The sequence below is a fragment of the Protopterus annectens genome, chromosome 10.part0 (genome assembly GCF_019279795.1).
Source record: "Protopterus annectens isolate FY-2018-M chromosome 10.part0, PAN1.0, whole genome shotgun sequence".
In the NCBI taxonomy this organism is placed as follows: domain Eukaryota; kingdom Metazoa; phylum Chordata; order Ceratodontiformes; family Protopteridae; genus Protopterus; species Protopterus annectens.
The window spans coordinates 1,317,655,977-1,317,675,305 of NC_056744.1; positions in this window are offsets into that span (position 1 = coordinate 1,317,655,977).

The following is a 19,329-nucleotide window of genomic DNA, read 5'->3' on the forward strand; positions in this document are numbered from 1 at the left end:
GTGGACTAATTTCAGTTATTAAGTTTTGGTTCAGTTTGTGAATATATATGTATATGTTACAGTAAATATACACGTATATAGCTAGGATATGATACAGCAGTTATGGGTAACATATGTTCACAGGCCGGGCATATGTTGGTGGGAGGTCCAATAAACTAACGTGTAACACGTAGCATCACCCCCACCCCCACCCCCCAGCTAAGCCAGAGAGACATACAGACACACAATAAAGGTAAATACACCACTGCTTTCCAGACTACTGGCAGGAAACTACCAGTGGGAGAGATCTGCAAGGTCTACACTTGAAACGTAGACATCAATGTCCCTTGTGGGACACCAAAAATTAATGACTGGAGCCAGGCCCTGTAATGATTTTTCCAACAAGGCTGTAGATGTACACGGACCAGTAGGTTGCGCAAGCCTGATAACACATGGGTCGACACAATGTACGACATGTATCTGGACACAGGGAGAGTGGGCAGTGTGTAGGAGTGTGTTTATACCCCACCTGCACCCACAGTAAGGATGAGTGCTGTAGAGGAGTGTCAGGTAGGGGAACTATGGGTATGCGATTATGGGCCTAGGCATGCAGGTGTTGGCTGGTAGAGCAGTATTAGGAGTGCCCCATGGATGTAAGTAATATTCAGATGTGGGCATAGCAGACGCCCATACCTCCCAAACCTTAAGAGCACATCCACTGGATAGTCCGTAAACCATTGGGGAGCACATAGGGACCATATCATTGAACTGTCCCTGATTACCAGGGATGTCCGTGATTACAAATCAGAATCTAACTGTCCCAACTAAACCCTCCTAGAACTAGTGATATTAGGAGGAAAGGTTGCAGAATACACATAATGAATAATGACAACATTTAAGAGTCATAAACAGCATGCACCTCAGATAATGTGTATGAATACATATGTGCTGGGTCTGTCAATGTGTCAGGTTAATAGCGCCAAACTTCTAAATGTGTCCCTGAGGTTGTTATGCAGTGTCCCTGATTCAGTGTTCATTCTTCCCCATTCGTATGAAAGGTCTGCTAGTGAGAGAAAGCACATATTCCGTTGACTACCTTAGAAAGATGATAGAATAGTAGGGTTGGGGTTACCACCTGTCCACCTTTGTGAGGGACACTCCCCTTTGGGCAGTTGTGTCCTGCAAAGTAATTGTAATCATGGCAAATGCCCTGTGATTTAGGACAAAGATATCCTATATTGACTGTAGTAGTTGCATAAAACAATTATTTTGTATCTGAAACACCTAAATGTTATAAGAAACAGTATAAGCAACTATAATGCCACAAGAATAACCTTTTATTTAGGCAAAACAGTGAAGTACTCTCCTTTGTACTGGCTCTGGGTATGCTTTGCCCTGCAAAATCTGACGCCTCTACATAAAGGTCCTATAGGGTTGCCACATTTTCAAATGCCCATGTTCTGTAGAAATGTGAGATTTTTCCAGGGCAAAATATACCTACAGCCCTGCATAGTACATCATTTTAATTGTTTGCACAAATAAAAGCTTATTCTAGTAGCATTTGAATTGCTTATGCTACTTCACATAACATATGGAAGTTTCATATATAAAATAACTATTTTATGCAACTATTAAAGAAACATAGGATATAATTTTGTCCTGTAATCTCAGGACATTTGCTATGTCTTGATTATTTTCACAGGACATAACTGCCTAAAGAGGGACTGTCTCTCGCAAAGTGGGACAGGTGTTAAACATACAGTCCCACCTTGGCCAATTGAAAAGGTTGCAAACCTATAATAGGTATGCGGTAGCATGACTCGGATGACGGATGTGGCTCCCAAAACCCAAATACTTGTCTGTATTGAAGAGTCTCGGTTCCCATGTATCAGCCAGATGGGAGCAGATTGTATGAGTAACACACAATATGATTAATTCACTGGACAGGCCACCGATTCTGTACAGTCGAATGCCATGCCGTCACCTAATGGTCAGCCATTCCCGAAACTGTAGTCATGTAGTCCGATGTAATAGGCATCACAAGGTAATATTGTGGTCTCGCTCCCACCCAGGGGTGTGAGTGCCAAATGCAAGCAGCAATGTTAGTGCATTTGCAAGTGCGAGAGTGAGTGGGCGTAAGCCTGTTTGGCTACCAGTATGTGAGTATTGCACTGGTAAAGCAATGTAGAGGCTAACCGAGTGTAAGAAGCTGTAACCAGAGGTCAGCAGTGCTTAACACCAGCAAACCCACGCACACATGCTCCCAACTGCTTTAATATGCCTTACTCCCTCCGTATCCAGTGGCCTTGTTCTGCCCTGCAACCAAATAAACATCCTCTGCAAGGCTCGGAACCAGGACCCTGCACACACAGCTAAAGTGAATTACCAATATGCTATGGCAGATGTACAGACAACGGACAGTACCACAAACATATCATACAGTGCAGTCATTCAACAGTATAGGAGTGTATCCCATCATGTATATGTATATGTGAGTGTTTATGTCAAGCATATAGGTACATACTTATATAGAGATATATCAGGAACATACTATGTGGCAACAAAGCATTACAAATGAATGAAATGGGAAACACCAGCGATGCCTGTATTATGTAGTGGTGCTGTTCTATGTAATCTCAAGACTCGCTCAGACAGACATGTGTCATTCATACACTCAAATAGTTGTACATTGGCCGTATACATCACTCTGTGCATGTAATGTACATTAACACAACAGTACCTGTCCAATCATTATGTGTGAACAGTACTCTTGCAAGGTACTGTGTGCAACATCATCATCATGATAAAGGTAAATGTGGTAACCATAGAGGGACCGGTAGTGTTGTGTGTACAATGGGGTCATCCTCATCAGGTGTACCTGGACCATTTAGGAGTGATGTGCATACCAGGATCGTGCACCTGAGGGACAGGGGTGAGGATAACAGGAGTATGTTGTGATGCATATTACAAGGGTTACATGTGTCCAGTGGGCACGTGTGTGACATGGTCATCTATGTATAGAGCAGATGTAGTCCTGGGAGCTGATTGGCCTTATGTTTCTGTATGTGAGGGTCAGATGTAGGGGAAGGAGTGTAGGTATGGCCGTGGAGGATAGGTAGGGTAGGATCACAGACAAGACAGCTTACAGGGTTGGTATATGACACATGTGGGGGGATACAGCCCAGACAGGGATGGGTGTTTGGCATTCACAAGCCCATGGGAACAGTGGGATGGAGGTCCCCAGCCATGGACAGCCGCCACTGCACCTAAACAGCTGCAAAGGAGGCAGTGCTGGGGACTGTCAAGGAGGGGCAGCATCACCCTGTAAATGTGACTCCGCCCTTGAGCTTGCTTATCTGGCTTTGGAACCCCTTAGTGAGCCCCCATTGCAACACGTCTGGGACTGCACAACAGCAGACATGTACCTGTCTGGTCCTGCTCCCAGGGGGAACATGCTCCATCCTCAGTGATGGTACCACCATAAGGTGGTGCGGAGGCAACAGAGGTTGATGTCCAAGGCTGGGCCCCAGATGTGCTAGTGCCCGGTGCCATGGTCAGCTGAAGTGGGACAGGAGGTTCTGCCGGGACCTCCCAACCCATTCAGCCTATGGTGTTGCAGTTTAAACCCACATATGGCTTAGTGATAGACAGCAGCATACAGGATTACCTACAACAGTATGCACAGATATCACCATCAACCCAACACAACAGATGGTATACATTTGCAGAGGGAGCACAACACATGCATATATACTGCATGCCATCTCTACAATATGTAGCAGACATGTGACCGCAGCTATGAACAGATGCCCATTATTGGCTTGTCACTGGGAACCCAGACAGTGTCTCTGTCATACCACTGTTTCATGTGACACATGTCCAGTCAGGGATGCAATGGCAGTAACACATCCCTATCATCATGTACTGTCTGCAATCCTCACACTATGCTTCTGCTGTGCACAGATGTGTGTTCAGTGTGTAACATAGGAAACATATGGTTGCACACACTGACCAGTTCACAGATGGCCCTACAGATGGGGGTCCCTCATGAACAGAGTACTGTCTTGCCTGTATTAAAACATGCAGAATAGCCATTACCATACACGTTAAACAGGCAGTAGTCTCAATGCAGAATAGCTACACATACATGCTGTAGTCATGTGTGGCACATCACCCTGCTGTCTTTAGGCTATTTCCCACTATGTATAATGTTTGAGGTACATCCAGATATCATCTCTGATACCGTGTCAGAACACCCCATTTAGGTACCACTCGCAGGGACTGTCATGGCCAAATACCAACATGTTTTCCCTAGATAGTGTACTGTGTTTATCATGCGAATGGCTATGGGAACACCATCACAGCTGTTCCACATGCAATCAGCTAGAGGAGGACTGCAGTAGGTGCAGAGGCCATCACCTGATCATGTCCATCACTTACAGTACACATGCTGCTGCTGAGCAGGTGTACACCTTCACATCCACCAGAGAGTGTGTGGGTGGGACAGGCAAAATACACCAGGGAAGGGCTTGGAGACTTAACCACATGCATAACAGTACAGGGGTCAAACCCCTGACTGACTAGTCATTACTATTAAATATGCATGACATTACTACATGTGCCACAAAGGTGACATGTTGCTGTGCTGCAAGAAGATATATGTGTGTAGGTGAGTGACATCTGCAACAGAGATATTGTAGACATACATTAGATGTGGCACACATGGCTGTCCACATGAATGGATGCCATTGTCACCACAACTACACTCTCTAATGGACACGCATTGACACTCTTTGCCAGGGCCACAAATACACAACTTAACTACTTAGTTTGCCACACTGCAGTAATGCACAGGACTACATGCACCACAGGGGATATCTGGAGGTTCTATGGGCTAGGGCATGTGAAAGTGTTTGACATCTGTTGGTATGCCAATGAGGGTTATACTGGGAGTGACTTTGGTTGGGAGCATCATAACCCACACACAGACACAAGGTGCCAGTACTGACATACATGTATGCATTGCTGCATGGGTGTGTAGTGGTTGGCTGTGGAAGATGGCTGTACAAGGCTGGGTGAGGGGTACTCCTTGGCATCATGTCAACCGATAATGGTGTGCAGTGCAGGGGTGTAGTGGCTGCAATGTCCCACACAGAAGGCTACTGCATGATCTGCCCTGACATCCTAGTTACCAATGTGTATGGCCATAGCTTTGCAATGCATGCCATGTCTGTGTTTGATAGTCCTTCACATGGACATTGCCTGGGATGTGCATGTCCCACAATACTGTACAGTGACATGTACAGGTGTACCTGGTTTGGCAGGCACACGTTGTGTACACAGACTGTTGTCCCCCGATATGCCAATACTGTCCTGGTGTGGCTGAACCTGCTTATAGTGAGCAGGTCGACCCTGCACCTGCATTGATAGTATGATACAGGTATTCCCTGGTGTCAGTGGCATTGGTACATACAGGGCACATGTGTACGGCATTGTATGGCATCTGTGGATCATATTTGATGGCACCATATATGTTGCAGGCATCCAGTGGGGAACATAGTGAAGGCACAATGTCCACTAATATGTGCATATCGTACCACTGTACATGGTGCCATGTCCTCTGCAGGCCACTGCATTCACACCATGCCTACTATCTGTCATCAATGTGCATGGTACTAGCAATATAGTGGGATATAGTAGGCAACTGTGTTTGTGCATGACACATGGGTGCAGGACATATACCAGGTACTAGTAGGGTGGCATACATTGTTCACCAGGCCTTTTGCCAGATGTAGTGGTGTGGCTTGCCAACACAGTCCCATGGCTGACTGACAGCTGTACTCCTTGTGAGGTGGCTAATGTGCCATAAGATGGACACCATATAGGAAAACTACAAAATCCGCTCCCCAACATGTCCAATGGTAAGACACTCACAGCCACCTCTACACAGGCTCTGACAGAGAAACACACACTTGCCATGTCCTGTATATGAACCCCTACCTAGTGTATCACACTGCAGCAATACGCTTTTAGGGCACGCTCTACGGCGAATACTGGGTTACCGCACACCTACAGGTGTAGACCTAGGTGGTTGACAACAGCAGGATTGACAAAGGTGGTCATGTGATTTGTACAGAGAGTGCATACTCTACAAAGACTATATTTGTCTCATGCAGACACACACACACACACACACACACACACACACACACACACACACACACCTGGCATATCTGGGATTAGAACACCGACCTAACTACTTTATTACACTACAGCATTACGCAGTTACAGAACATGCTACCAAGATTACTGGGACACAGTACTCCCAGAGGTGTATTTCTAGGTGGGTGACATCATCAGCCTTGCCAAAGGTGGGTATAGGTATTGTATCGAGTGTGAGCAGTCTAAAAGCATTATTCAGTCCTCAGGCAAACATGGACAAACACACACACACACACACACACATACACACACACACACACTTGGCATGTCTGGGATTACAACACTGACCTAACTACATTATTACACTACAGCATTACGCAGTTACAGAACATGCTACCGAGATTACTGGGACAAAGCACTCCCAGAGGTGTATTTCTAGAAGGGGTGCCATCATTAGCCTTGCCAAAGGTGTCTATAGGAATTGTATGGAGTGTGAGCAGTCTAAGAGCACTATTCAGTCCTCAGGCAGACGGGGACAAACACACACTTGGCAAGTCTGGGATTAGAACACCGACCTAACTACTTTATTACACTTCAGCATTATGCATTTACAGAACGCGCTACCGAGATTACTGGGACACAACAACAGAGGTGTATTTCTAGGTGGGCGACATCATCAGCTTTGCCAAAGTTGGGTATAGGAATTGTATGGAGTGTGAGCAGTCTAAAACCATTAGTCAGTCCTCAGGCAGATGGAGACAAACAGACACACACACACACACACACACACACACACACACACACACACACACACACACACACACACACACCACACACATGCCAGTGGTGGGAACAGAACACCTGCCTATCTACAGATCACCATTACAATACTGCATCATTAGGAGTCGTGCCACACAGATTACACATGTCAAGGCTTGACCAACACAATGAGCCAATGTCCTGCTGTAGTTACGAGGCTGTCCGGTGTTTTTCATTCTGGGATGACATGACTGAGAGTAGACAGCCTGTGACACATATCACATATATCCATGATTCCAGGTAGTGGGGATAATACCCAAGTTGCATTCACCCATATAGTGCCATTCCAAGGCAAATGTCCTAAACACAGGATAATACCCTGACACTTAGAGGACAACTGCATTGTATGCTTATGATAACCAGTGCTAGATGTGTAGTGTCCATAATCACAGCTGCTCACTGTAGATCCAACAATGGGGAGTAATGACATCTGTGCAATGAGGAACACCTAGCTGAAGGTTCTGTAGTGCACAATAGCACTCCCACCATATACCTCAGAACCAGACATGTGGGCCATAACACAGGTAATCACCGCTCCAGGTGGTGGTGTCCCCACATACATAGAGGCCACTCACATGTACTGACCGGTACTCCCACAAAAGGCATCACAGATGAGTCAGGTGCAAGACACAGTGTCAAATGTTGCATTCTAGGATGTAAACCTCAGATACCACCATGCCCTCGGACCACCAACACACATCCATACATGTTGTAGGACATATAAGAGTACACCACCATGTGACCCTTAACTAGTGGACTGTACCAAGCTCTACATCAACTGTAGAGATTACCCATGTACTGACACAGTTGCATCATGTGTTATGCAATGCAATGATACCACTGTCTGTAACCAGGTCAGCTGTACACATATCAGGGGCCCTCAGTTATTTAAAGCATTAGCAGATGACTGTTGCTGTACACCAGTAAACACCCTCATGTTTAGATATGACATACATATACCTGCCCTGGATATGTACATGCCACACAACACAACATAAATGCAAATAGCATAGCTGTTGTTGTCCTTTGTGCAGACAGGTGGCTACAGCCATTACACACATGCACATGGAATGTAGGCCCATGGCTGCTGAATGCTAACAGTACATAAGGTGTGATATCAATGTTGTCAGAGGTAACATTCCCTCTGTACCGGTCACCCATTACAACCTATCATATCATAAAACAGTCCATGTGTCATGTATGTCATTACACATGTCCACCAATTGCAATGCCTACAAACATGCCCAAATGACAGGACTGTAGGACCTACACACATGTACATGTAGTGGTGTGCATTCAGATACCATGCATGTGCAGTTGCTGATGTATGCAGGTGACGTGCATCTTAGCACATCATGCAGTTGCAATGCAGCCTCAACATTGCCAACTCTGTATGGTGATATACTGAATGTACGGAAAGATGTACCTCAGATATGGACAGATGTGTGGAAATAACTAAGTGGTGGGGCGTCTTTGCAGATGGATGTTTTCTGAGGACAGCTCACAGGTGTGTCACAAGCGGTCCTACAATAACCTGTGTAACCGGTAAGCAATGGTTTCATTAATTGAAGAGCATAACACACAACATAGACAGCGGTCAGGGTGACACCGAAGGCAAATCACTTGACACCTGTAACAGTTAAGACCTCCCATGTGCATATATCAGTACTGTTGCCAAATGAAGTGTTAGTACACTTTGTAATGCATGCAGTACTGCTGTAAGTCTGTCATACATATCATGAGCTAGGCAGGTGTTTGATTCACAGTACTGGCATGTGTGGTTGCGTGTGTGTCCATATATGTCATGTATGGTGGGGAATACATCTCAATTGTTACTCACTCTCCTGTACACCAGTGTAGACTTCTGTACAGACTGCAATGTAGAATGCAGAACATAGGCAGGGGTGTGTATCTCACACATGTGAGGTATCTGTATGTGCGTGACATAGGTGTATTCAATAGTGAATGCCACAGTGTGTGTATGTGTGTTTGTGTGTGTGTGTGTGTGTGTGTGTGTGTGTGTGTGTGTGTGTGTGTGTGTGTGTGTGTGTGTGTGTGTGTGTATGACTGTCTGGTCCCTGGAGTGAGGATGTATGTTGCCATACTGAACTGATAAGACACCTCCCCCCATCCAGGTGATGCAATCTACTATCTGTGTTGATGTCCCCGATCTTAGGCCATATTGACTACCTGTACATGTGTATTCTCTGTGGCGTGTCATGTAGGTGCACAGTACTGTAATGATGATTTGCACATATGCAGGGGTCTTCATCTCAACAGTAGCAACTGTGTGTGAGTGTGTGTTACTGTGTCAGTGAATCTGTGAGTGTGTGAGTAGTTTACTGTGTCACTGAATACATGTCTGTCAATACCTGAGTGTGTGGGTGCAGTTGTGTGTTGGCGTCCTGTCATGGGAATGTGTATTACTGCTTCCCAATGAGGCATCACACTTCCCACTGGCCTCTACCCTTGAAATCAGCTAGACCGCTCTCTTACCTCACCACTCCATGTAACTGTACCTGTGATGTCACCCAGTATGGTTGTCATGTCTGTAGCCACAGTAGCTTAATACACAGCTATCATGCTCTTGGAGCAGTAGATGTGTTTGGAACATGGGACATTCTCACTGTGATGTGGCAGCTACAAGGTGCATGCTGGTATATTCATACATACCTGTGAGTAGCCCACATTGACTGCAAACACTGACATCCAGACCGGCACGTGCAATTAGACCTGAAGGAGGAAAGCAGAACATCATGACCAACATGCAGTTACTGTTGTTACACAAGACACATACTGTTAACAGTACAAAATTCATTGTACACCTGTAGTACATAGTAAGTCTGCTACCTGGCAACAGTACTCAGCAATTGTAAACTACACTTATCTTCCTAGTCTGTTCACCCTGTGCATCAGACCATATGAGCATGTCCCTGCACCAATGGTGTGGATGTCAGGGATGTGGCACAGGTATCATCATATGCACAGGGTGATAATATTTGCCAGAGGCCTAGGCTGCACCATTGGATCAAATCATGTGTGTGGGTTAGGGCCTTGGATCTAATTGGGCATGTGTGGATGGTATGCATGTGTGTGTTGTGGTGCCCTACATATGTTTCCGGTGTGTGCGTGTATGTATGCACACAGTTCTGGCATGTGCCTGGCCTACACAGGGGTATTATTGACAGTTGCGGAGTGTACAGGCCAGGTTTTACAGTTCACGGTGTCCGGCCACAGCCATGTGACCTGTGCCTGCCAGGGGTTGCACGAGGACTACCAGGCAGAGGTGCAGATTGGGTACTGTCTGATGACACTTGTCCACTGGAACCGTGTCCCTGTTGGGACCATCCAGGGCCATGTGCATGTGGCCTGCTGCATTATGCTGTGGACAGCACAGCACCAGCTGCACTGCTGCTGCTACCGCCACTATGGGAGCAGACATGTGAGGTAGCTCGTTCATGTAGAACATAAACAGGTGATGTAGCAGGCCTATGTCCATGTGCCTGATGCCTCACTCTTACCAGATGTTCCAACACAGACAGCTCCTGCTCCCGGATTGTCATGCACGGTCAAGGACTCCAACCATGTCACCCAATCGTCTATCCAAAGTTTCAGCAATCTGCTGTTGAGCATTTAACATTGCCTGGATGTTGTTGTTTAAAGAACGGACAGCAGCCCTCTGAAGCCTCTGATCATCTCTGTTGTGCCATTCAGCAAGTACCTGTGCCTCCATTACAGCATGAAACATGTGTCTGGTGACACCAGCTGCTGCGCTCTGTCTGTCCTCCTACGAGCAGCACTGGCCATGTGCCTGTGTGGGGCATCACCAGTCAGTGGGCTGACACCATGGTGTGCAGGCACACCTTCCATAGCCCCCCACACTTTCCTGTTCCAAGCTACCACATGCCAACTGTCCTTCCTCTATGGCCACTGGTGATGAGGTATGTGCAGGCATGGGAGCTGTGTGTGGGGATGAGGGGGATATAGGTGGAATGGCAACCAATGGCACAGATTCAGCCCCTAACAACCATGCCTATGCCTCAATCATACACTCATCATCACTGCTAGAATCTGTGGGGATACTAACATCAGATGGAACGCAGGAGGGCAATGCACCTACATCACCTGTGAGGGGCAGACAAGAACTGTACATTACAATCTATACAATAGACCCACACACACAAACACACACACAGACACACAGACACACACAGACACACACACAGACACACACACACACAGACACACAACATGCATATGATATGATAGAAGGCATGCAACATGCATGTGATACGGCAGATGGCATGCAGCACTGACGATAATAGTGGTAGTTATCATACATCTCTGGGTTGCACACAACAGCATGCATGTGTCATAGCAGAAGGCATGCAAATTACACAATCATAGTAGTAGTTAGCATACATACCTGTGTTACACCATGTAGACTAGCACAGGTTAACAGTACACCTGCCTGATGTATGGCATATGACCTTGACAATCACAGGTAGTATGATATGCGATCTGCTGATGTGTGCAATGACATGCATACATGTTTAACACAACTGTGTCCTGTCAAATATACAGTGGGATAATGGTGTCCCAATGCAGTGTTGTCTGTTTGCCCTATAGATATACTGCACATTTAGCTGATGTACATGACCATTGTAGGGAATGATGAGGTGTCTCTATTGCTATACAGTGTGAGTTACAGACAGCTCATAGCCATGACTGTGTTCAGATACAATACATATATACTGTGGAATGTGACTCATGTCATTGAGGTGTATACACACTAAACCATGATGTGGAATGTGTGACACAGGTCACTGAAGGGTATACGGATGACACCCCTGCACATCTGCAACCATATTGCTGCTGCCTGGCAACTATAGCCAGGCATGGCAAACTCATTGGTACACCATGTCCCACATGATATCTGTGTACCACACACACACACACACACACACACACACACACACACACACACACACACACACACACGAGGTACAAGGATGACATTGATGTCTGACATGAGAAAGGGGAATCTACTGTATCTGTGGGCTGATGTGGATACCGTACAGGTGACTGCTGTCATGTTGTGACACACTCAAGATGTTCAACACATCTTATGTGGTGGATTGATGTCATGCCTACACAAGATGTGCACAGGCCTGTAGGATGTCTAGTGTTCCACATCTGCAATATAACCATTACACAAAGGCCATAGTTGGACCATGTGTAGCCATTGTACGACAGGGTGTGCACACAAGCACATCATGTCTACTGTGTGTGTTGCTTCATGTCTCTGGCCATCCTCCATGGCCATGTGTATACATGTGTTGGCCAAATTATTGTGACGGCGTTTAAATCACATGTCTGTGTTGTCCCATATGACATACACCCATAGATGGCATATGCTCCACTGACGACAGGGTTATGCAGACAAAGGGTGGTATGTCTGGTATGTGGGATATGTTTTTCAGGATAGTTAGGCAGTGTTGCAGCCAGGCCACTAGATGTCATGGACATGTCAAGATAGCACATCACATTGTGTGACATTCATAGCAGGGCTATGATACACACCAGTGAATTCTGTGAGCTGGCCATACTCCAGCTCACTGTGTAGTACTGTTTGTATTCGCCACATGTGTAGTTCTGATCTGTAGTACATGTCCCTACAGTGAACAGCACCTCCACCATTGTATGCACAGCTGTCTACACATCTGGCAATGACAGTTTGTGAGGATTCATGTCGGTGATTCACATAGTTTGCAAGTGTTGCACATGGGTAGCCATTGTGATGCATTGCAGGTCTGACCTGTATATTGTGACAGGACCATACATTATGTATACATGTGGTAAACAGCAACATGGCAGATAGATCTGTGCATTAAGATGCCTGATAAATAATAGATCTGTGCATTAAGATGCCTGATAAATAATAACAGTCTCACCTGTAATGGGCTGCTGTCACAGTGGAATGCCAGAGGTACCTAAATAGGAGTAACACAGCAGTATGAGCATTATCCATGTATGTATGATAGCTACAGGGTGCAATGTGCATGTTAACACAGACACCAATACAATAGACTATACTATGGTGTACGCACATGTGTGCATACACAGAATAGCATACTACAGTATGCAGCATGTGTGTATACATGCCTTGCATATGATGTTACATTACATATTGTACAGTGGCACATACAACTATATGGACTATAGTTGTTATAGGTGCAGTAGTGACTTACCAGGCAACTCCAAGCTTGGTGGTTGAGAGACACCCACCTCCACAATATCAGCTAAAGCTTGTGGATGTTGTCTGCAGGTGTTCCCAGGATGGCCAGTAGCTCCTCAGTACATGTGAGTGGGGGCTGGGTTGGTGGTCCACCACCTGCTGCACCTTGTTCCCTGGCAATTGCATTTGCATGCTGTTTTACCCATCTAATGAAGTTTGTACAGTGTCTGCGCACCTGTTAGTATATGCAGTTGTGGCCACCCACATCATTAACCCTCATGCGAAGTTCCATCCACAGGGCATCCCACTGCTGTGCATCCTGTGGCACATGGCTCAACAGAATATTATGATTGTCATGTAGGTATGGGATGAGGGCCTCATCCTCCAAGTGAATATAAGGGAGTAGCCTTGCATGTGGCATACCTGGAAGACATAATGTTGGAAACAGGTCACAGTAACTCACAGAGACATACAGAGCTACAGCTGAACATACATGTGTATCGCATTTATTACAATTAAATAGTTGTCTTTGCAAATCTACATGACACTGACACCACTGACATGTTTGTGTCACACACATGTGACACTCAATGGTGAGTGGATATTATCACCATATATGTGTGTGTGTGTCACCTGCTTACATTGCTCATACTCCATGTGGATGCTGTCTTGATGTGGGCATGTCTGTTTGCCTGTACTGGTGTTCCTACCTATCAGCACATGGCTGGATGTGTCCACATTAATGCAGTCGACCTTGATGCTGTGTATATGGCACATATAAAGAATTACATTACCTTAACAGACATGACCTGTGACCCTGCAGACTTGCTCACAGAAGATTTTACATGTATGTGTTTTGCCATATACATCTACACAGCACTGTACAGCAATTCAACATCCTGCCATGTATCACCTGTGTTGCACATGTGATACACATGGGACACTGGCTAGCCAGATGGTATTTGCAGAGATGGATATCAACTATAGCATGTACAGTCAAAGTCAACTAGTAGGCTATATGCCCTGAGCCATGTATGAATCTAGGATGAAAGGTTACCTAGCTGTAGCCGACAGGTGGGTCTCTGGGGCCAGGTGGAGCAGTGCCACATAACTGATCCACAGGGTTAATGATACATTTACCATGCGGTCATCACACCATGTCTGAGAGGTGGGGTGATGTGCAGCTTTGCTGGACAGGAATGCATAGTATGGCAGGACTATGTAAAGTGTATGGGTCAAGGATCTGTCCAGCATGTGGTGATCCTAGTACTAGGAAGGTGGATGTCCATGAAGTATGTGTTTGAGATCAGGATGTGTATGTGTAGCATGTCCAACATCACTGGGTTGGACATGGATTTATTCAGGGTATGCATCATGCTACATAGTGGAGATGGGGAATGGGAAGGCTGGTGTAGGCCATCTGAACATGGCCAATATCCCTTAAAGGAAATATGTGATCTGATATGGATCACTTGAGTGTTGTGTATGGCTGGATAATGATCTCTATATTCATGGATGGGACCCTGTCATGATTAGGGTTGCCACATACGACTACCTGACAGGTGTGGTGATGTAACAACATCTGAGGCTGTGTTTTACACAAACTTCAGAATGTACTGGCTCCTCACCTACACACCATGTTCAATAATAGCCCTGCATTGGGCTTTGTGTCCCCTGAATGGCACACAGCAACAGTTATCCCACTCCACAAAGGTGGCGCCACAATGGACCATGGGACCTATTGCCCTATTGGCCTGAGTAGCCTGGTCTGCAAGGCTATGGAGCACATCATCATGGAACTCAGTCATTGGGTACCTCCAAACCTTTGACCCCTCCCAGTTTGGCTCTCTTAAGTGCAGACCATGCCTCCTAAACCTAGTGGACTTCTTAGAGACAGTTTCCAAGGCATTAGATGAGGGTAAGGAGGTCCACACAGCCTACCTTGATCTCTCAAAGGCTTTCAACACCATTCCCCATTTTGGTATTATCGACATACTGATCCACCTGAACATTAACCCCTACGTCATGTGATGGTTTGCAAACTGGCTCATGGACAGAACCCACACAGTGGGAGTTGCATACCCTAGGTCCGACTGTATACCATTTACAAGTGGCGTCCCCCAGGGATCAGTCCTAGGACCCCTCATGTTCAGTATATACTTTTCTGATGTACAGGCAAGCACAGGAGGGCTTTGGCTGCAAAAGTTTGCAGACAACTGCAAACTAGGGGCCATAATTGTTTCCCCAGCTGATACAGACACCCTCCGGAAGGGTCACACTGAGACGGATATCTGGTGTCAATATCATGGCCTCAAGCTGAATGCCAAAAAGTGAATAGTCATCCCCTTTGGATATAACTAATTACTCGCAGGCTAACACATAGTTGCTAGTCCCCTACATACAGAAAAGGTAATAAGGGATCTGGGAATCCCAGTAGATAGCAATCTCTCCTTCAATACCCATAATGACAAGGTGGTTAGAATATCCTTCTACGTGGCCCCCTTAATCTCTAATGGGTTCGCATCCAGAACAAAGAAGGCCATTGTGCCTCTCTACTTATGACTTATTAGACCCATTAAAGGATACAACACCCCATTTGGGATGTACCTTACAAGACAACTGCAACAGCTTGGAAGACCACAACTGTACCACACCAAGAGGATTACTGACCTCAAACAGATGACCTATGCAGCCCAACCTAAGAAACTCCAGCTGTACTTGGTTGCATACCGCATACTCACAGGTGATCTCTGCTTGACATACAAGTCCCATGTCCAACCCAGAATTGCTGGATATGCTCCACCTAAACAGAAGCCCCTGAGAGCCACATGCTCTAGGGATATACACCTAACAATGATGACTAGGACATGCTGGACAGATAGATTCCTGACCTGGAGACTCCCCATGCTTTGGAACATGATTCCAATGTACATCAGGCAGGGACCCTTACTAGCACTCTTCCAGGGAAATCTTGACGGGTGGATGGGAGACAGACATGTACCCTGGGGATCACTGCAGTGGCTCTGCTGGACAGAGGCACAGGGAATTAATGGCTCTGCCATTCAGAGGCACAGGGAACTAACCTAAGGGGGTAGTGGAAGCCAACACACTCTAGCTAGGCTTATAAATACCCTTGGGCAGACAGCCTAGTACCTACCTTTGCACTTATTACATGTCTTATGTGCATGGATAGTTAACTAGTTCTTCCATTTTACTTTGCTATCATGCTGATAAACTGTCGGGTGACTACAAGTCATATGTATTCTGTTATTGTGTATTGTAAATGCCAGTATACATAACTAATGTTTTCCTAACATAACAGTAATGCTATGTAACTTGTAATACATATCTGCCTACAATACTGTACATTACACAGTTATTGGCACAATATCCCACAATGCAAATCATAACTGCACAGTGGGCCAACCTTCGACATGTTATTCTCAGTAATACACCCATACATATGCCTACTGTTACAATATATCAACATATACTATCCCCTGTTGTAGCACATACTTGTTGTACTAGCCCTGCCACTGACAGCGGCTGGTGAGGAATATATGGGTTCAAAGCCCATATATGGCATCTCCTGTGGTGTATGCAGTGTATGCAGTGTTTGCCTTGTGACCTACAGCAGTACACACATAAATACTGCAAGCATTACTATGCTCAACAATACATCACTAAAAGATAACTGTTTACACTATATGGATTGCGTGCACTTTAAATATTACAGAACAGGTACTACATACACAGACATACTGAGTGTTCTACATACCTTATTAGTAACCTGAGGTGTTGTTGACTGTTAATTCAATCCTTTTTAGTTTGTGTTTCAATCCTCTTTGTAATGTTCTGCTGGTATATACAGATGGTTTGAATGTGTGATAAGCCATCCTTTTATAGTTAAATATCGGTAACATGTGCTATCCTGACCACCAACTGGTATTCCAAAGTAATTAATTAGATGCACATCATCCGTGCAGCTACTCAGTTAGCCAGTGCCATGGTAACAGTGGTTTATAACTGAGTACTCCACTTGGGCGTTTTCCGTTTGCCTTACTTTCGAGGAAGATGGCCTGGATGTGTTGTTTTTGATGTATTTCAACAGCTATATGGAGACAGACAGAGCTATATTAGCTTCATGACTCCCGTGGATTGTGTATAATTGTGTGAAGATGTTGTTCTACATGTGAATACAGCTGCTATATTTCAGAACATTGCTACTTATGCAGGGTTTGTTTGTACCTTATACTTCTGCAGATGTTTTTGTCTGGCAAGGATGTTTGGGCAGCTCAAGGCTGTATGGCTATGCATGAACTGTTAGGTGGTTTACAGTGTGCTCACCTGACATCCTTGGTTTGGTGTACATGTGTATCATACTGTGCTGTTAATCAGCAATTGGTAACACTTCCTGGTGTACACACAATCCTCTGAAATGGGATTAGTGCAAACAAACCCTGTAACATCAGCAGCTGTTCCATTGTATAACAGCAACTATTTCACATAGGGCCATGTTAGTGTGTCTCTGACAAGGTATGTTAAGGCTTCTGCCAGATGTCGTACAGTGAGTGAATGATTTGTGATGTTATTACAGTTTGTATTGTAATTTGTTTGGGTGTGGGGGTGATGTTTGTGGGTGTACATAGCAGATGCAGGCATGTAGGAACTGCTTCTATACATAATCTATATGTGCATGAGGGTTCCTTCCCTATTTGAACACCTATCCTTTAGTGGACTAATACTATGGTAATTGCAGGCTGATTCATTAAGGCACTGTTAATTGGTTCCTGTATAGCATGCAGGTGATGTTAGTCCTTGAATCCTTTCGGCAATACATCGGAATGTAATAAAGTGTTGCTACATGAAAGCTGTGTTCATAGGTTCATAGGTTAGTACTAAGCTAACTGCTCTTGCGAGCCATTTTAAACCTAGCCAATTATCCCTTGTGAGACTCAATCCCTGCACCTTGTGTTTGTAAGGCAAATACCTTAACCATTAGGCCACCTTCCCAACCCTGTATTTCTGTCATAGGTATTTGCAGTCATTGGAGTTGTGTTGGTGACTCACTCTCTTTGGCTAGGGTTGCCACCTTTTCAAATGGCCATAGTGAGACATTTTCGGGACACACATCAGATTTTACAGGCTGACACAAACCCACGGTCAGTACAAGGGATAGAACTTTCCTTTTTTGCCTAAATATAAGCTTATTCTTGTAGCAGTTTAGTTGTTTATCCTGTTTCTTGTAACATGTAGGTATTTTAGATACAGAAAGAACTATTGTATGCAACTATTACATTACATATGGGACATAATTATATCCTACAATCTCAGGACATTTGCCACGTTTGATATTTTTGGTCAGGACACACCGCCCAAAGAGGGACTGTCCCTTGCAAAGTGGGACAGGTGCTAACCCTATCACTGGCTCATGTCCATAGCACATATTTGTAATAGTGTATAGACATATACTCTCCATATCCTTTGTTCATAAAGTTTGGTCATGGCAGAATGAGTGATTGCTATGGTCCATGTTATACTAATATATGAACACTTCAACCGCTGTATACAGGATGCCTACAGAATCCCAAACCCACACAATTCCGACGCCCACAGTACTGGACCCAGACTCCCATACCCCACATTACTGACAGTGACAGTAACTCGCGAAAGTAACACAAACATAGAACACACACACGCACACACAGACACACTGCTACCCACCACATCCAAACAAACCATCCTACACTACGTATGAGCAGGTGGGCAAGCCCCCCTACACCCCCCATGTGGGTGTCTGCACCCCCACACCCCCACTTTAATATTCTACCTCCTAGATCGTACAAACCGATGCACAAAGCAAACCCACACCCACACATTACAGTCCCCCAGGAACACACACCACACTCAGAACACACACTTACACACACTGCAGCCCTCAGAAACACACTTACACACAGTAACCTACCTGAACCGCAACACCAGAAGCACTGACTAAATGTCCCTTAACATAGGGATTTTAAACCTCGCGCTTCTGGTGTTTTGGTACTGTGGTCTTTTGGACTTTAAGCCTCATGATTACGCGCGTCGGTATGTCAAGCAGTCGGTATTTGGTAGGTATCCCATTTATA